The sequence below is a fragment of the Ahaetulla prasina genome, chromosome 17 (assembly GCF_028640845.1).
Source record: "Ahaetulla prasina isolate Xishuangbanna chromosome 17, ASM2864084v1, whole genome shotgun sequence".
Classification (NCBI taxonomy): domain Eukaryota; kingdom Metazoa; phylum Chordata; class Lepidosauria; order Squamata; family Colubridae; genus Ahaetulla; species Ahaetulla prasina.
In genome coordinates this window covers 3,053,340-3,072,790 of record NC_080555.1, presented here as the reverse complement: position 1 = coordinate 3,072,790, position 19,451 = coordinate 3,053,340, and the positions used below count along the sequence as shown (strand labels likewise).

General features: G+C 51.6%; 1 long non-coding RNA gene across 1 annotated transcript; it reads right to left on the bottom strand.

The window, feature by feature from the left end:
* Positions 1-229: 229 nt before the first annotated feature.
* On the bottom strand, positions 230-4,196 carry LOC131186771 (uncharacterized). The gene is made up of 3 exons (XR_009152415.1): positions 2,320-4,196; positions 1,814-1,877; positions 230-1,236 (listed from the first exon to the last, which is right to left on the bottom strand). It is a non-coding gene; the product is annotated as an uncharacterized LOC131186771 (long non-coding RNA).
* Between the last annotated feature and the right edge of the window lie 15,255 nt (positions 4,197-19,451).

Here is a 19,451-nt window from a genome sequence, read left to right as displayed (position 1 = left end):
GCCTGACCCAACCTTTGCAATATCCCCACAATTGAACCCAAAACACGTTGTTAAGTGAGTCTTTACAGCCTTTCTTGCCACCGTCACTAAGTGAAATCATAGCAGTGGATGCGAGTATAACCTGCTTGTTAGCAAACACATTCACACCTTAGTTCCAACCCTCCTTGAAGTGGCTGCATCAGATCACCCGGATTGGACCCCAGAAGAGGCAATAAACAAGAGAGGCGGGGGCTTTAACCAATCAATGGGCTTTATTGGAAAATTTCCCCACCACCTCTCTATCCGATAGGACAAGAGAGAGAGAGAAGGCGGGCATTCTTGTTAATGCTAACAATTGATACAGGTATTCACAGCAACACAGGCAAGAAATTGGGGAGGGTCTTGCAAAAAGCTGGGAGGATATTTCCCATTCAGAAGGGGGGAGGGGAGTCCAGGCTAAAAACAGCCCCCTCCCCAAGTCCCCCCTCCTTCCCCCAAATGCAGCAGCCTTGCAAAACTGCTCCCCTTTTGCAAATTCAGTTTGTCCACTTTCCGACCTTCCCGGGAGCCGATCTGCTTAGTGGCCAACTTATTTTTAATGCCCCAGAGCTCCTGCCCCACAGTTGAGAAAAACCCGGCACCGGAGGAAAATGAAGAGGGGATTGAACTCGGAAGGGGCTGCAAAATGCCACATTTTTGACAGCTTCTTTCAAGCGCTTCTCATCCCAATGCAATTTGGGGGGGGGGGTCTCCCTCCACGTTTTCTGGAACGAAATCCCCCCCAATGGCAGAGGAGCATATTTCCAGAGGAGAAATTGGACAAGGGGGATTTGAGGAGGAACAAAGGAACGAAGCAAGGAGGAGGAGAAACAGAGGAGGAAGAAAAACCGGCAGCGGAATATGTCACTTTCTGGAAGGGACTCTCCATTCTAGGAAGGAAGCTGTACAGCAGAGTTTAAGGTGATGGCCTCTTGTCTGGGATCTCCTTGTTTGGGAAGGAGCTCCTCCTCCTACGTCTCCACCCCTCCTTGGTCCTTCAAGCAAGAGCCCCAGCCTAAGCCCCCTCCCCAAAACAGCTATGGAGGGGGGGGGGAGAGAGATGGGGAAACCCAGCCCTTCCTAAAGTTTGGTCTGGATAAACTGGAGCAGCTTCTCCAATTGGGCATCCAAGGACAGCTGGTCTCCGTCGTTGGTAACCACCCAGTCGTAGGGGACGCCTTGGTCTAACCCGCACTCGGATTCCGCCGTCGTCAATTCCTGGGGAGGAGAGAAAAAAAATAGAGATTTAAGGTCAGTTCTTCGAATTGAATCAAATTGAAACCCCGGTGGTTTTTCAAAAGTACACAGATACACAAGGCGACACATTGGAAGAGGTCGCCCTTGAGTTTCTTCAGGACTAGAAACTTAGCACCCCCAAATTAAAGATTTTGGGACTCCAGGACTGATAACAGAAAAATTGCTCCATTCTAAGGAGCATAAACGTCCCTTTAATTCTATTATTTTTAAGTACACCAAGAATATAGGCAGGGTTTTTTTTAAAAAAAACCAAAAAAAACCAATTTGCTTTAAAATAAATTGAGATTCTACCCTCCAAAAAAACCAAAAAAAAAAAAAAAGAAGTTTAAAACTAAATTTACCTATTCAACAGCATTTCATGTTCAAATAAAATCAGATTCCAGCCCCCCAAAAAACCCAGATAACAAAAACCACAATCTGTTTTAAATTAAATTACCTATTTAATAAGGGTGCCGTGCTCGAATAAATCCAGAATCTACCCCAAAAACCCGATAGTGCCTTAAAAAAGGCACAATAAATCAGTTTTAAACCAAATTACCTTTGCGTACTGCTCTTTCAGAGGCCCGGATGAGCGGAGAATGGTGCAAACATCCAACCCCAACCTGCCAGCAAAAAGACAAGAAAAGAGAAGTCAGAAGTCAACCGATTCAGAAGAGAGCCTCTCTAGCCAGCAGCAGTCTACCTCTCAATGAAAAACAGAGGCCGAACACTCCTCAAAGTCTGGAAAGATACTGGAAGTTGGGACTTATTCGGTCCGATTGCCCATGGAGGGGTATGTATTTTCTGCCTTGTTCAGCTGGAAACAGCGCGATAGAGCTTCCAGAGGCAGGAGTAATTTACCACCCCAATTATACCCACAAGGGCTCCCAGTTTTTTTGTCGTCCCCCTGCCCACTTAAGGCATTGAATCCCGCCTCCCCCCCCCCAGCAACTGACATATCTATAGATTACAGCTAAAAAGAACTGGATTCTAAATTAAATTTAGATCTGCCGGAGTTGAGATCGAATTTAATCTGCATTTTAATTTAGCAGGTTGGACACCCACCTTGTCTGTCGAAACCTGCTACAGCGGAACCGAAGGCATCCAGCTCTGCATATCACCTCGATGGAGGCCTTTGTGGCCCGCACTATTGTCGTGGCTACGCTTCTCGTCTGGTGGGGCTGTCACTCGCCAAGGCAACAGAAAAGTACAAAGTTTGTATGATATGGCGATGCCTGTGTTGTGGCCCGCCAGCGGATCTGGCAGCAGATTCAGACAGTGAGGAGGTTGGGGAGGAACCTGGGCCAGTCCTGGAGTCTGGGGAAGGCTCTGCATCGGAGGCAGAGAGGGGGCCAGGGCCTTCTGACAGTGATCAGAAGGAGGCAGACATCAGTGAGGCAGACGAACAGCCGGAGCCTGTTCCCAGCGTGCGCGTGCATGCGCAAAGTTGCCAAACGAAGGGAACGGCTAAAGAACAAGGGTCGACTCAGGAGTAAGGCCACAGGTGGAAGATGAACGGCCCTTTCCAGAGGGAATAAAAGAGGAGCGAAAGGGGAGTGGAGTTTGCAGGAGGCAATTTAGTTCATTGCTGCATTCCTGCCAAGTATTGCGGCGTCTGGAAAATATCGGCCTGGCCACTCTCCAAGCCTGATAATTGTCAGGAATTGGGAACTATCTTGAAAGACTGTGGGAGAAAAAAAAAACTTTGCTGGTAGGTAGTTCCCAGGTGGGATACTGGTGCGCTTCCGGAGGGTTTAAGTTAGTCGCGCCTTTCATGAAGCTGCGCACAATAGGGTGCTGTGCGCGGGACTCCAGTTCCCCACAACACGGACGACAAGGCGCCCACTTGTCTGCCTATCGTATTGTCTAGCCCGGCCGGTAGGAAGTCCAGTATTCGGGCAACCGATACTAATTGTAAATCGTACTAAGAGCCATGATGGCGAACCCATAACACGCGTGCCGCAGCTGGCATGCAGAGCCCTTTCTGCAGGCATGCGAGCCATCGGCCAGCTCAGCTCTACTGCGCATGCACATGCGCGGCTCCCCCCCCTCGCCAGCTGATTTTCGGGCTGTGGGGGAGCAGGGTGCATATGGGAGACACGCGTGTAAGCTGGAGGGGGGTGGCGGCTTTGCCCTAGGAGGCTGCAGGTGTTCCAAGTAGTTTTAATCCAAATGCAGTTAAAATGCTGTGCAAGCCTCACAGGAGTAAATAAGAGATTAAATCAGGAAATGCATCACAAAACAATGTAGCAACAGGGAGGCCTGCTAAGCCCAAAACGGGGCTCTGGGGGTGCAGTGCTCCCGCACGGCCCCTTTCCGCTCCCGGGAGGCTGCGGGGAGGCCTGCCAGGCCCAAAACGGGGCTCTGGGGGTGCAGTGCTCCCTCACGGTCCCTTTCCGCTCCCGGGAGGCTGCGGGGAGGCCTGCCAGGCCCAAAACGGGGCTCTGGGGGTGCAGTGCTCCCGCACGGCCCCTTTCCGCTCCCGGGAGGCTGCGGGGAGGCCTGCCAGGCCCAAAAAGGGGGCTCTGGGGGTGCAGTGCTCCCTCATAGCCCCTTTCCGCTCCCGGGAGGCTGCGGGGAGGCCTGCTAGGCCCAAAACGGGGCTCTGGGGGTGCATTGCTCCCTCACGGCCCCTTTCCGCTCCTGGGAGGCTGCAGGGAGGCCTGCTAGGCCCAAAACGAAGCTCTGGGAGAATGGGGTGCAGTGCCCCCTCCCCGCATCCCATTTTTGGTTCCAAGAGGCTGCAGGGCGGCCTGCTAGGCCCAAAATGTGGCATTTGGGGAGAGGGGGTGCAGTGCCCCATAACTTCAGGGGTATAGAAAGAAAGTTGAGAGCAAAGCCTAGTCGGACAGCATTTAGGAGCGATGCATCTGTGGTCATTTCCTCCCACTGATCCGCGAAGAGGCTTAGCCGGCCATCAATGGGAGGGTTGGGTTTGCAGTCATCTGAGTAGGTCTCAACCTTGGCACTTTAAGTTTCAGAGGATTAAATCCCAGAATTCCCCAGCCAGCTTTGCTTTGCTGGCTGGGGAATTCTGGGAGTTGAAGTCCTCCAGGCATAAAGTTGCCAAGGTTGGAGACCCCTGATCTGGAGGAGCCATGGAAGGGATGACTTTGGCTTCCTCAAAATGGCCATTGGGACTGAAATTGCTGCCTGTTATTGCCTCCGTAGCCGGGCCTATCGGGTTGGCGATCCTGACGCTGGAAGTATGCCCCCTGTGGTGGTGAGAAGTTGTGCGCGGTGCCCGTTGCTCTGAAGGAAGGCTGCTGAGGTCGCTGGTCAGTGCGTCTGGACATCGGGCGTAGGAATTTCTTCTTGTCTCTGGTCTCTATGAGCATGGGCTCCAAGGCCTCTCCGAACAGGTTTTCCCCTTTGAAGGGGGCAGAGGCCAACTTCCACTTGAACTTCATGTTGGCCTGCCAGTGACGGAGCCACAGCAGTCGTCGGGCCGTCACGGAGGAGGCGATGGTCCTGGCAGAGAACTTGGCCGAGTTCAGTGTGGCATCGGCGGAGAATTCTGCCGCAGCTATGAGGTTGTTGAGGTCCTGGTGAGTTTGGAGGTCGGTGGCTGGGATTCTGGCTTGCATCTCTTTCAGCCACAGCAAGGAAGTTCTGTTGAAGAAGGAAGCAGCCATAGCCGACTTAACCGCCCAGGTAGCTGCATTATAGGCTTTGCGGAGCGTCACCTCAGCTCTCCTGTCTTCGGGACTCAAAGCCTCGTCCAAGTCATTGGGCATTATGGTGGAGGAGGTGGAGAAGGCTAAGGCCGCCACAGGCTCGTCGATGGTCGGCATTTCTAATGCCGCCGTGAGGTTCGGGGCCATGTTGTAGAACCGCTTCTCAGACATATTCGGGCCTGGATACGCCCCTGGATGGCCCCATTGTTTCTCCACGGTATCCAGGAACAATTTTGGGGAGGGGATCTCGTCCTTATCTGTGGTGGGCTCTGAGAACACCACACTATTGGGGTCAGATGAGCCTGAAGCCGGATCCGATATAGACAGATCCCCTCCTAGCCGAGCCGTGGCCTTGGCTCTGTAGAGAAGTGCCTTAAACAAGGAATGGCGGAAGAGCCCTTTGAAGCCCAGGGGGTCTGCAGTCCCTCCTTTGTCCTCAGACAGCATCGACTCCTTCTGTTCCTCATCGTCGGAGAAGGATTCTCGGCTGAACATGGAAGAGGCAGGGGAAAGGGACCTGGGAAGAACAGCCGAGTCCCTGGGATTATGGGGTGCAGGAGGCTGCCCCTGGTGTGAAGGGTTGCCAGAGGCTGCCTGCTGGTTTTGTTGCATACCTGCGGCAATGCCCTCAGCAATCGCCTTTGAGATTATTAGTCGGATTTCCGGGGAGATTTCTGGCTCCTGCGTCTGCCTTGGACGGAGTCCTGCCGCTGTAGGAGTGAAAGTAGCCCGTGGGGTGGTCTTTGTCCTCTTGGCAGCCGGCTCTTCCCAAGGATTTTCCGATGATGGGAGATTTGAAACCGAAGGAAGGGACAAAAGTTTATCCTGTTCCATCATTGGAAGCTGCAGCTGCCGCATCGGGCTAGACATCTGACCGGCCTCCTTTGTTAGAGGTTGGAAGGGCTGAGAAGCGCGGGAACTGCTAGGTTTGTCCACCAGGGGGCTCTCTTGCCCACTTTGCTCCCCCTCCCCATTTTCCTCCTTAGAGAGCTCTCCTCCCTCTAAGGCCTTTTGGTGGTCTTCCTCCTCCTCCTCTTCCTCCTCCTCCACCTCCTGCTCCTGGGCCTTAGGGGCCTTTCTAGAGGTGTTGAGGGCCTTTGCCCTGATTCTGGCTGCTGCCCTTGTAGTGACCCTTTTGGGCATGGAGGACCCTCTCTTGGCCCCCCGGTGCTTTGGGGCTGGTGGATTCCTTCCTTCCCCACTCACGCTTTCCTCGCAGCTCTCTCCTGCTGCGGAAGGCTCCATTTCCCCGGGGTTCGGGTCCCTCGGAGAGGCAGATGGATTCGGATTGAAGACAAGCCAAGAGAATCTGCACCGGAGGCCCGCCTGGGCAGTGACTCCAGTCTCCCTCCGCAGGCCTGCAGGAAGTCCAATGGGAGCTGGGCTTTGCTTCTCCTGTAGAAGTGGGGGGGGGGTTCTTTTTTTCTTCTTCTTAAACTCCTTCTGGAATTGGAATGAGGGGAGTGGGAGAAAATGGAAGTCTGCTGGAGCTGAAGACTGGAGTGGGAAAATGGAGGAGTCGACACAGGAGAGGCGTGGCTACCAGGACTTGATTGACACAGCCTAAGAAGCAGGAAGTTAACCCCTTCCTTGCATTCTCTCTCAGCACACTCGGAAGGATAGAATAGAGTGACAAAGAGGTGGAAGGGACCTTGGAGGTCATCTAGTCCAATGGTCACCAACTGGCGGTCCGCGAGAAAATGTTGGCGGTCCGCAGAAAAAATTATTTCGCATTTTTTTATATTGCACTAAATCAGGGGTCTTCAAATTACGGCCCCTGGGACAGATACGTGCAATGAGAGTCTCTCCCTTTGGGGTCTTTTTGTGAGGATGGGAGGGGGGCAGAAATTCCGACTCGGGGTCTGCTTCAGCCTCCTGGTGAGGGGCTTTGGGTGAAGGCTGGAGGGAAACGCCACTGGTGGCGAAGAGCCAGAGGGCCTCGTTCCACTGGGACTGTGCATCATGGCCTGGAACTGGCTGACCATCTCAGCCCACTGACCCTCCAGAAACCGGTACCTGGCCTTGCACTCCTGCAGGTCTTCCCTCTGCTTGGAAAGCCTATGCTCCTAGTCCTGAGTGAGGTGCTTCTGCTGAGCCTCTTTCTCGGTCCGATCCAATTTGAACTGAGCCAGCTGTTTTGCCAACTCTTTCTCATAGGTGGCTGCTCAGCTCCAACAACTGCTTCCTTTTCGGGCCCTAAGGAGCCTGGGCGGACAGGCAAGGAGTGGCGAGTAGAGGCTGGCACGGCCCCCCTCGATGTGTGTGACATGGAGTTGGCCATGCCCGCCCAGTCACATGCATGACGACCTTGCCACGTCATTAGACAGATCATATTAGTGGTCCGTGGGATTTAAAATTATGAATTTAATGGTCCCTGAGGTCCGAAAGGTTGGGGACCCCCTGATCTAGTCCCTATCCTATTTCAGACAAATGGCTGTCTGTTCTTTTTTTTTAAAAAAACCAGGGATGGAGGAAGGAAAGAAGGAAGGAAGGAAGGAAGGAATGCAAATAAGGCCCGAATGCAAGTGTCTGCAACTCCCTCCCCAGCAACCCCCCCTCTCTCAACTTCAGAACGAGATCTGGGGAAGAGGAGGGCCAAACCCACTGAGGTTCAACTCCCCTCCCCAAGCAACCAGACCCCCCGGACCCCAAGAGTTACAACTGTGGAGCTTCTCCTCTGGGACCCAGGACTGGTTGTGTAGAGCAGGTTCCCCCGGGGAAGTGCTGAGCCAGCTGAGCAGTTTCCGATCTCCGGGAAGGGGTTGCTGTCGTGCCAGTGTGCCTGGCTTGTTGGTGCTTGCTGTGCGTTGTTCCACGGCTAGAGCTGAGCCTGAGTGGCCCGGAGCCGCCCAACAGGGCTCGCTGCTAACGTTGGGCTGGTTATCGTGGTGAAAAGCCGGATGAAGGGCGGCCACGACTGGGGGGAAGCCGTAAGGGATCCCCGGAGGCCGGTGGTACGGGAGCCACAGTGGGTGCCAGGCTGGGGGGGCGCGGCGGACACACCGAGTCGAGGAAGGGCAACGGGGGCTCCATCCTCCTCCTCTGCTTGCCCCAACTCCAGTCCTTGTTACATCTGGGAGGCAGCTGGGGGCTCCCCCCCCTTTTTAAAACCCTCCCCCTCCTCACCAGCAGCTGAGGATCCAACTCCCATCAGTTTTTAGCCGGGAAGATTCCCTTACTTAGGGCCAGGGGAGATTCCTCCTGGGGGAGCAAGGGAACCCCCGTTTTTAAAATAATAGCAATTAAAAAAACCACTTTTACCTCCAGGTGTCTGGTTCGTCTCCACCCAAAATCCTCAAAAGCAGACATCGCCTGACCCAACCTTTGCAACGTCCCCACCATCGAGCCCAAAATACGTTGCAAAGGGAGACACCTGTTAAGCGAGCCCCGTCTTCACTTTGCGGCCTTTCTTGCCCCCGTCACTAAGTGAAATCACGGCAGCAGATGTGAGTAACCTGCTTGTTAAGTGGATCCGGCTCCCCCCATTGGCTTCGCTTGTCCGAAGGTCGCAAAAGGGGGGAATCACGTAACCCTGGGACACAGGAAGGGTCGTAAGTACGAAAACGATGGCCACGCGTCTTGAATTTTGATCCTGAGATGGTGGGGGAGGCCGCAACGGTCAAAAGTGTGAAAAACGGTTCTTTTTTTCAGAGCCATTGCGATTTTGGTCACTAAATGAACCGTTGTTAACTCGAGGACTGCCTGTATTTCTCACTTGGCTGCCTTCCAAGAAATCCTTGTGTTCAGCAAACTGGAAAAAGAGCGGGGGGGGGGGAGTGGGGTGTTTCCAGAAGACAGAGAAACCTCCCCCTCCTCTTAATTGCTCCCCCCTCGTCAATAGGATCAGTAGCTAGCAAACGCATTCACACAACCTGTTTCAACCCTCCTTTAGTGGCTGCCCTGCTTGCATCAGATCACACCGGATTGGACCCCAGAAGAGGCAATAAACGAGAGAGGCGGGGTCTTTAACCAATCAATGGGCTTTATTGGAACATTTCCCCACCTCCCCCCTATCAGATAGGATGAGAGGGAGAGAGAGAGAGAAGGCGGGCAATTCTTGTTAATACTAGCAATACTGCTATAGTTAATACTGCTCCCCTTTTGTAAATTCAGTTTGTCCACCTTCCGACGTTCCCGGGAGCCGATCTGCTTAACGACCAACGTATTTTAATGCCCCGGGGCTCCTGCGCCACAGTTAAGAAAAAACTGGAACTGGAGGGGAATGAAGAGGGGATTGAACTCGGAAGGGGTTGCAAAATGCAAAATTGTTGACGGCTTCTTTCAAGCGCTTCTCAGCCCGATGCAATTTTTTTTGGGGGGGGGGTCTCCCTTCACGCCCCAATGGCAGAGGAGCATTTGCCAGAGGAGAAATTGGCCAAAGGGGGAATGAATGAAGGAACGAAGCAAAGAGAAAGAAAAGGAAGAGGAAGTCGGAGCGACAGACGGAGAGCTTTTCAAGAATAAGGCACGACATTGTGGCTTCTTCCCCGCCTGGTTGGGGGAACCGGTGGGTTTCCTAAGCGCAGAGGACCGTAGCATTGGGAATATTCCCATTCCCAGTGGGAAACTGGCGATATTTTCCTACACAGTGGGAAGTCTCGAATGGGAGAAATGGGAATTTTCCAACTTACTGCCCTGGATGTCACCAACGGGAGTCTTTCTTTTTCCCCACGGACCAAATCAGGAGAGAAAACTTGCAAATTCAACCTCCGGGAGAGCTAAAAATCAGGGTTTTGTTTTTTTTACTTGTTTTGGAAAGTGGCAAAAGCTAGGCTGGGCTTTCTTTTCTTCCCCCTGGACAGCTGTACTGTCCTCATCTCAAAGGACGGGAGGACAAATGCGAAGAACAAGAAGGAGACCCAGAGAGAAGAAAAACCGGCACTGGATTATGGCACTTCCTGGAAGGGAGTCTCCATTCCAGGAAGGAAGCTGTACAGCAAAGTTTTAAGGTGACGGTCCCTTGTCTGGGGTCTCCTTGTACGGGAAGGACCTCCTCCTCTAATGTCTACACCCCTCCTCAGTCCTTCAAGCAAGAGCCCCAGCATAAGCCCCCTCCCCAAAAGAGCTACAGAGGGGTGGGGGGAGAGAGAAAGAGAGAGAGAGAGAGAGAGACGGGGAAACCCAGCAGTTTCCTAAAGTTTGGTCTGGATAAACAGGAGCAGCTTCTCCAACTGGGCGTCCCAGGACAGCTGGTCTCCGTCGTTGGTGGCCACCCAGTCGTAGGGGACGCCTTGGTCTAACCCGCACTCGGATTCCGCGTCGTCAATTCCTGGGGAGCGGAGAAAATGACGGAAGAAAAAAATAGAGATTTAACGTCAGATCTTTGAGTCAAATTGAAACCCCGGTGGCTTTTGCAAATGTACACTGACACACAAGGTGACACATTGGAAGAGGTCGCCCTCGAGTTTCTTCAGGACTAGAAACTTAGCATCCCCAAATTAAAGATTTTGGGACTCCAGGACTGATAACAGTTTACCTGATAAAATATCCCAGAAACTCTGATTTCTTTTATGTACAATTCCTACACTGAGAGATTCTGCAAGGGAGATAAATTCCTTGGGTGTCACTTGACCAAATAAAATATTCTATTTTTATTTTAACTATATTCTAATTCTATATTCTAATTCTATTCTATATTCTGTTCTGTTCTCTATATAGAATAGAAAATATTCTATTCTACATTCTGATTTTGTTCTCTACTATCTACATGGGAAGAGAGCAGTTTTATCCACCCTTCCGTGTCCCCCCGAACACATTCAGACAATCTCACGTTACCTGCCACGAACACCCAGTTCCGTCTTCTCCGGGTCTCCTCCTCCGTGGCGATCACCCGCACGATTTGAATCAGGTCCCCATTCACGTCACGGAACCATTCCACATCCGAGGACCTACGGGTGCCGCTCAGAGAGGGGGCCAGGGCCGTCTGGCAGTCGTCAGCTCCCTTTGGAGCCAAACATCAGTGAGGCAGATGAACAGCTGGAGCGTGTTCCCAGGGTGCGCGTGTATGCGCAGAGTTGCCAGATGAAGGGAACGGCTGAAGAACAAGGGCCGACTTGGGAGTAAAGCCACAGGTGGAGGATGAACGGCTCCTCCCAGAGGGAATAAAAGAGGAGCGAAAGGGGAGTGGAGTTTGCAGGAGGCAGTTTAGTTCATTCCTGCATTCTTGCCAACTATTGCGGCATCTGAAAGATATCGGCCTGGCCACTCTCCAAGCCTGATAATTCTCGGTAATTGTGAACTGTCTTGAAAGACCGTGGGAGAAGAAAGACTTTGGTTGGTAGGTAGTTCCCAGGTGGGATACTGGTGCGCTTTCGGAGGGTTTAAGTTAGTCGCGCCTTTCATGAGGCTGCGCACAATAGGGTGCTGAGCAAGGGACTCCAGTTCCCCACAAGATAACACGGAGAACAAGGTGGCCTGCTAGGCCCACTGCCACCCAGCCCATGTTTGGTCCCAGGAGGCTACAGGGAGGCCTGCTAGGCCCAAAATGGGGTGTGGTGGTGCAGTGCACCCCCCATGGGCCATTTTTGGTCCCAGGAGGCTACAGGGAGGCCTGCTAGGCCCAAAATGGGTCCCCCTGTACGTTGGACGTTCTCGAGTTATCTTCTACGCGAATGGGTAGAAGATGCCGTTCTGTCCTGTGACCGCCTCCTGTCATCGGGGACCTGGACTGGCTGCTCTCTTGGCCATTGATATGCGTCTTGGTGGCTACGTTGTCTGTCAGGAGAAGTATGTCGTGGCCGGAGATGACCTTCTGGAGGGCTAGGCCGGCTGCCCTGTGACCGCCTTCGGTCATCGGGGATCTGGACTGGCTGCTCTCTTGGCCATTGATATGAGTCTTGGTGGCTACGTTGTCTTTCAGGAGAAGTACGTGGTGGCCGGAGATGACCTTCTGGAGGGCTAGGCCGGCTGCTGTAAGGACGTCCTCCTGTGACCACTGGCCTTGTGCCATCTGGGTCTCCATATGGCCTCTGCGGCCGAACAAACTGGTGTTCGTAGCGATGGTGAGACGGTTCGGTTCCTTGAATGTACATCCCCTGGCTATGGCCAGTGACATCCGACCCTGGAGGAGGATTTCTGATGGGACCCTGATTCCGGTAGTTGAATTGTTCCTGCCAGATTTCTGGTGAGGCAGGCGGAAGCACTGTACGGCCCTGGTACGCAGATGTGCCCTGGGAAGGATGGTAATACCGGACGCCATCTTGCCTAACAGCTGAGAGAGGAGGACCAGAGGGATTGTTTGGCCTGCTCGGATCCGGTTCGCCAGAGCTCTGATGCTGCCGTGGCGGTCCTGGGACAGGGACACTGCGCATGCTGTCCTGTCTATATGTGCTCCTAGATGAAGTACTCCGTCGATAGGCAAGCATTAGGTCTCGTTGTAGTTGACTGACAATCCGTGCTATTGAAGGATCCAGCTGAGAACTTCTGTTGGCCGGAGGTGGGAGGTTTGGCTCAATATGTCGTCCAGGTGGTGTTGGATGGGAATAGGGATAGCCCTGAGGGGAGCCGAGAGCATTGCTGGGATCTGCGCGGATGTTCTGGGCGCTGAAGACAGGCTGAGTGGGTGGGCTCTGTACTGGTAGTGCTGGTTCGCGTCGCAAAACCGTAGGAATCGTTGGTGAGGGGGCAATATAGGGAGCTGTAGGTATGCTTCCATGAAATCTATTGACGTCAGGGAGTCGCCCTCCCAGATGGTCTCCTCTGTGGACTGGAGGGGCTGCATTTTGAGTCTCTTGTATATCAGATGCTTGTTGAGGCTTATTAGGTTGAGAATCGCTCGACTCTCTGACAGGTGTAGCACTGCTGCTTCCATGAGGGCTCGGCTCTTCCCTGGGCACCGAATCAGGAACCTCGGGGGTGTCGCTAGAAAATCGAGAGCGACGCCTACGTGGACGGGGTTCAGGACCACCTGGGTCCTCAACGTGGCATCCGAAGTCGTTTCCTCCCATTGAACTTTGAAGCGACGTAGGTGCTTGACTTCCGTTGCCTTGAAATGGCCGTTTGGACTGAAATTGCTGCCTGTTATTGCCTCTATAGCCGGACCTACTGGACCGGCGATTCTGACGCTGGGAGTATGCATTCTGTGGTTGTGAGAAGTTTTGTGCGGTGCCCGTTGCTCTGAAGGAAGGCTGCTGAGATCGCTTGTCACGGCGTCCGGGCATCGGGCGTAGGAATTTCTTTTTGTTTTTGGTCTCTATGAGCATGGGCTCCAAGGCCTCTCCAAATAGGTTGCCACCTTTGAAGGGGGAAGAGGCCAACCTCCACTTGAACCTCGTGGTTGCCTGCCAGTAACGGAGCCACAGCAGTCGTCGGGCCGTCACGGAGGAGGCGATGGTCCTGGAAGAGAACTTGGCCAAGTTCAGTGTGGCATCGGCGGAGAATTCTGCCGCCGCTACCAGGTTCTTGAGGTCCTGGTGAGTTTGGAGGTCGGTGGCTGGGATTCTGGCCTGCATCTCTTTCAGCCACAGCAAGGAAGTTCTGTTGAAGAAGGAAGCAGCCAGAGCCGACTTAACCGCCCAGGCAGCCCCATGATAGGCTTTGCGGAGCGTCAGCTCAGATCTCCTGTCTTCTGGAGTCAAAGCCTCCTCCGTTTCACTGGGCATCATGGTGGAGGAGGAGGCGGTGGCTAAGGCCACCACGGGTTCATCGATGGTCGGCAGTTCTAATGTCGCGGCAAGGTTTGAAGCCACGTTGTAGAACCGTTTCTCATTCACGTTCGTGGCTCCATACCCCCCTGGTTGGGCCCATTGTTTCTGGACAGCATCCAGGAACAATTTTGGGGAGGGGATCTCCTCATTACGTATGGTGGCCACTGAGAACAAATTATTAGCATCAGATAAGCCTGAGGCCGGATCTGAAGCGGCGGGATCCTCTCCTAGCCCAGCTGTGGCCTTGGCTCTGTAGAGAAGCGCCTTAAACAAGGCAGGGCGGAAGATCCCTTTGAAGTCCAGGGGGTCTGCAGTCTCTCCTTCGTCCTCACACAGCATCAACTCTTTCTGTTCCTCATCCTCGGAGGGGAATTCTCGGCTGCGCATGGAAGAGGCAGGGGAAGGGGGCCTGGGAAGAACAACTAAATCCCCGGGATTATCAGGTGCAGGAGGCTGCCCCTGCTGTGGAGTGTTGTCAGAGGCTACCGGCTGGTTTTGTTGTATACCCGCGGCAATGCCCTGAGCAATCGCCTTTGAGATGATTAGCGTGATTTGGGGGGACATTCCTGGCTCCTGCGTCTCCACTGGGCGGAGTCCTGCCGCTGTAGGAGTGAAAGTAGCCTCTGGGGTAGTTTTTGCCCTCTTAGCAGCCGGCTCCTCCCAAGGACTTTCTGGTGGGAGATTTGAAACCGAAGGAAGGGACAAAAGCTCATCCTGTTCTATGATTGGAAGCTGCGGGTGAGGGCTAGACATCTGACCAACCTCCTTTGTTAGAGGTTGTAAGGGCTGAGAAGCGCGGGAACTGTTAGGTTCGACCACCAGGGGGCTCTCTTGCCCACTTTGCTCCCCCTCCCCACTTCCTGCCTTAGCAGCTCCTCCTCCATCTAAGGCCTTCTGGTCCTCCTCCTCTTCCTCCTCCTCCACCTCCTGCTCCTGGGCCTTAGGGGCCTTTCTGGAGGCGTTGAGGGCCTTTGCCCTGATTCTGGCTGCTGCCCTCCTGGTGACCCTTTTGGGCGTGGAGGAGCCTCTCTTGGCCCCCCGGGGCTTCGGGGCTGGTGGATTCCGTCCTTCCCCACTCACGCTTTCCTCGCAGCTCTCTCCTGCTGCGGAAGGCTCCATTTTCCCGGGGTTCGGGTCCCTCGGAGAGGCAGATGGATTCGGATTGGGAGTCTGCACCGGAGGCTGCCCGGGCAGTGACTCCAGTCTCCCTCCGCAGGCCTGCAGGAAGTCCAATGGGAGCTGGGCTCAATAAGCCGGAGAAGGGCAGCCGGGCAGGGGACCCCCCCCACCCCACCCCTCCTGCTGCTGCAGCTGCTGTGGTTGTCCTGTAGATGCAGTGGGGGTTTTTTCCTCTCTCTGGATCTCCTCCTGGAATCGGAATGAAGGGAGGGGGAGAAAAGGCCTCCTCTGGCTGAAGACCGGAGTGGGAAAATGGAGAAGTGAAGCAGGAGAGGCGTGGCTACAAGGATTTGAATGACTCAGTCCACAGAGTTAACCCCTTCCTTGCCTTGGAGGCTCTCTCAGCACACTCTGGAGAATAGAATAGAATGAGGTTTCCTCGCCTGCAATGTCTCCTTTCTATCTTCTCTCTCTCTCTCTTCTATTTATCTATTTCATCTATCTCATCTACCTATCTCTATCTCTCTTCTCTCTCTTCTATTATCTATGTTATCTATCTATACCTATTTTCTATCTCTCTCTCTTCTATTTATTATCTATCTATCTATCTATCTATCTCATTTCTCTCTCTTCTCTGTCATATCATATCTATCTATCTATCTATCTATCTATCTATCTATCTATCTATCTATCTATCATCTCTATCTCTATATTTATCTCTCTCTCTCCTCTGTTATACTCTCTCTCTCTATGACATAAATATCTATCTATCTCATTTCTCTCTCTTCTCTGTCATATCATATCATATCTATCTATCTATCTATCTATCTATCTATCTATCTATCTATCTATCATCTCTATCTCTATATTTATCTCTCTCTCTCTCTCATTTCTCTCTCTTTTCTGTCATATCATTATCTATCTATCTATCTATCTATCTATCTATCTATCATCTCTATCTCTATATTTATCTCTCTCTCTCATTTCTCTCTCTTTTCTGTCATATATCATATCTATCTATCTATCTATCATCTCTCTCTCCTCTGTCATTCTCTCTTCTGTCATCTCTCTCTCTATCTTATGTCATATCTATCTCATTTCTCTCTTCTCTGTCATATATCTATCTATCTATCTATCATCTCTATCTCTATATTTATCTCTCTCTGTCTCTCTCATTTCTCTCTCTCTTCTCTGTCATATCATATCTATCTATCTATCATCTCTCTCTCTCTCTCCTCTGTCATATGGCAATCCTTATGATTTATATTGATATATTGACCATCATTTGTGTTGTAAATGTTGTACCTTGATGAACGTATCTTTTCTTTTATGTAGACTGAGAGCATCTGCACCAAGACAAATTCCTTGTGTGTCCAATCACACTTGGCCAATAAAATTCTATTCTATTCTATTCTATTCTATTCTATTCTATTCTATTCTATTCTATTCTATTCTATCTATCTATCTATCTATCTATCTATCTATCTATCTATCTATCTATCTATCTACCTTCTTTCTATTATCTATCTATTATCTATCTATCTATCCTTCCCTCCCTCCATCTCAACAGGGCCGCCTGCTTTTACCACCCCACAGGTATTTCTGTAGGAAATTTAAATTCCCATCTTTTGATAGGTAAAGATACCTCCCCCCCCCCCCGCCGCCATTGGTGGAAGGGATAACTGGGTCCCTCTTGTTCTTTGTGTCCCCCACTTTGAGATGAGGACACTAACACTTCTTACCACCAGGTGGCAGAGCGTGCCCAGCCTTTTCACCCTAGCTTCTGCCGCTTTCCAGAGCAGGGGAAAAAAAAATACTCTTAGATTTTTGCCCTTCTGTTTAGCTCGCCCTGAGGTTGAATTTCATGCAAGTTTTTTTCTCCTGATTTGATCCCATTGGTGATGGGGGAAACACCCAGGATGGTAGTGTGGAAAATCCCATTTCTCCCACTCAAGATTTCCCACTGGGAAATATTCCCAATGCTATGGTCCTCTGCGCTTAGGAAACCCACCGGTTCCCCCAACAGGTGGGGAAGAAGCCACAATGTCGTGCCTTATCCTCGAAAAGCTCTCCGTCTGTCGGTCTGGTTTTCCTCCCTCTTTTTTTTCTCTTTGCTTCGTTCCTTCGTTCCTCCCCAAATCCCCCTTGGCCAATTTTTCCCCCTGGAAATATGCTCCTCTGCCATTGGGGGTGGGGGTTTCGTTCCAGAAAACTTGGAGGGAGGCCCCCCCCAAAATTACATTGGGATGAGAAGCGCTTGAAAGAAGCCATCAACAATTTTGCATTTTGCAGCCCCTTCCAGAGTTCAATCCCCGCTTCATTCCCCTCCGGTGCCGGGTTTTTAATCAACTTCCCTGCAGCCCAGGAACCCCCGTGGAATTAAAATAAGTTGGCCACTAAGCAGATCAGCTCCCGGGAAGGTCGGAAGGCGGATAAACTGAATTTGCAAAAGGTGAGCAGTCTTGCAAGGCTTCTGCGTTTTGGGGGAGGGGGAGAAAACATGGGGAGGGGTCTGTTTTCAGCCTGGACTCCCCTCCCCCCCTTTCTGAATGGGAAATATCCTCCCAGCTGTTTGCAAGACCCTCCCCAATTTCCTGCCTGTGCTACTGTGCATACCTGTATCAATTGCTAGTATTAACGAAAATGCCCGCCTTCTCTCTCTCTCTTTCTCTCATCCTATCGGGTAGGGAGGTGGTAGAAAAATGTTCCAATAAAGCCCATTGATTGGTTAAAGCCCCCGCCTCTCTCTTTTATTGCCTCTTCTGGGGTCCAATCCGGGTGATCTGATGCAGCCACTAAAGGAGGGTTGGAACTAAGGTTGTGTGAACTAAGGTTGTGTGTTTGCTAGCTACTGATCCTATCCATCAAATGAGGGGGGAGCAATTAAAAGGAGGGGGGTTTCTCTCTGTCTTCTGCCCCCCACTCCTCTTTTTCCAGTTTTGGCCTTCCCTGATCACAAGGATTTCTTTGAAGGCCAAAATACAGGCCGTCCTCCAGTTACAATGTTTCATTTAGTGACCGAAGGCACAACGGCGCTGGGGGAAAAAAAGGGACTTAAAACCGTTTTTCACACTTAATGACCGTCGCAGCCTCCCCCACGATCGCGTGATCAAAATTCAAGACGCTTGGCCATCGTTTCGTACTTATGACCGTTGCTGCGTCCTGGGGTTACGTGATCCTCCTTTTGCGACCTTCGGACAAGCGAAGCCAATGGGGGAGCCGGATTCACCTTACAGAAAGGTTACTCACCTCCACTGCTGTGATTTCACTTAGCGACGGTGGCAAGAATATGTCTCGCTCCACAACATATTTTGGGCTCAACGGTGGGGACGTTGCAAAGGTTGGGTCAGGCAAGAAAACAAGCTCAGAGACAACCAAGGACCCCACAGTCCTCCTCCTCTTCCTCCTCTTCTCCACAAACCCCTCTCTCTTCTAGCACTGATGATGTTCCCTAGTTGGGTCATGAAACGTCTTCAAGGAAACCACCAACCTCAGAGATCATGAAGGACCCCCATCATGTCAACCCTGAGCTGCAAATGTTCTCTTCTAAAATGTGAGGCAGCCAGTGAAAAAGCGAAGGTTTCTAAGCTTGGTTTTCTTGCAGACGTCTCATGAACCCACTAGGGAACACCATCAGTGCTGGAAGGCAAGGCTCCCCTTGAAGAGCACCCGGAGGCTTCAACTGGTCCAGAATGCAGCCGCGCGGGTGATAGAGGGAGCAAGTCGAGGCTCCCATATAACACCACTCCTGCGTAGGCTGCACTGGTTCGGTTCGGTTCTGCAACCCAACAAGAAAAACACAGACTTCAGAGGATAATTGGAACTGCAGAAAAATAATTGCTACCAACCTGCCTTCCATTGAGGACCTGTATACTGCACGAATCAAGAAGAGGGCCGTGAAAATATTTATAGACCCCTCGCATCCTGGACATAAACTGTTTCAACTCCTACCCTCAAAACGACGCTATAGAGCACTGCACACCAGAACAACTAGACACAAGGACAGTTTTTTCCCGAAGGCCATCACTCTGCTAAACAAATAATTCCCTCAACTGTCAGACTATTTACTGAATCTGCACTACTATTAATCGTTTCATAGTTCCCATCACCAATCTCTTTCCACTTATGACTGTATGACTATAACTTGTTGCTGGCAATCCTTATGATTTATATTGATATATTGATCATCAATTGTGTTGTAAATGTTGTACCTTGATGAACGTATCTTTTCTTTTATGTAGACTGAGAGCATCTGCACCAAGACAAATTCCTTGTGTGTCCAATCACACTTGGCCAATAAAAATTCTATTCTATTCTATTCTATTCTTCCAGTGATCTTCCGGGTGCAATTCAAGATCTTGGTTACCACCTTTAAAGCGCTCCATGGCATGGGACCTGGTTATTTACGGGACCGCCTACTGCGACCGACGGCCTCCCAGCGACCAGTGCGCTCCCACAAGGTGGGCCTCCTTGGGGTACCGTCAGCTAGACAATGTCGGCTGGCGAGCCCCCAGGGGGAGGGCCTTCTCTGTGGGGGCTCCAACCCTCTGGAACGAATTGCCACCTGGTATTCGCCAACTCCCCGATCTCCGGACTTTCCGACGCGAGCTGAAAACATGGTTGTTTCATCGCGCAGGACTGGCATGATAGTTTTAATTGGGAATTTTTAACGGGTTTTAAGGAGTAGCCTAAATTTAAATATTTCGTTTTAAATTATTTTAATGTTTGTATACTGTTTTTTATACGGCTGTAAACT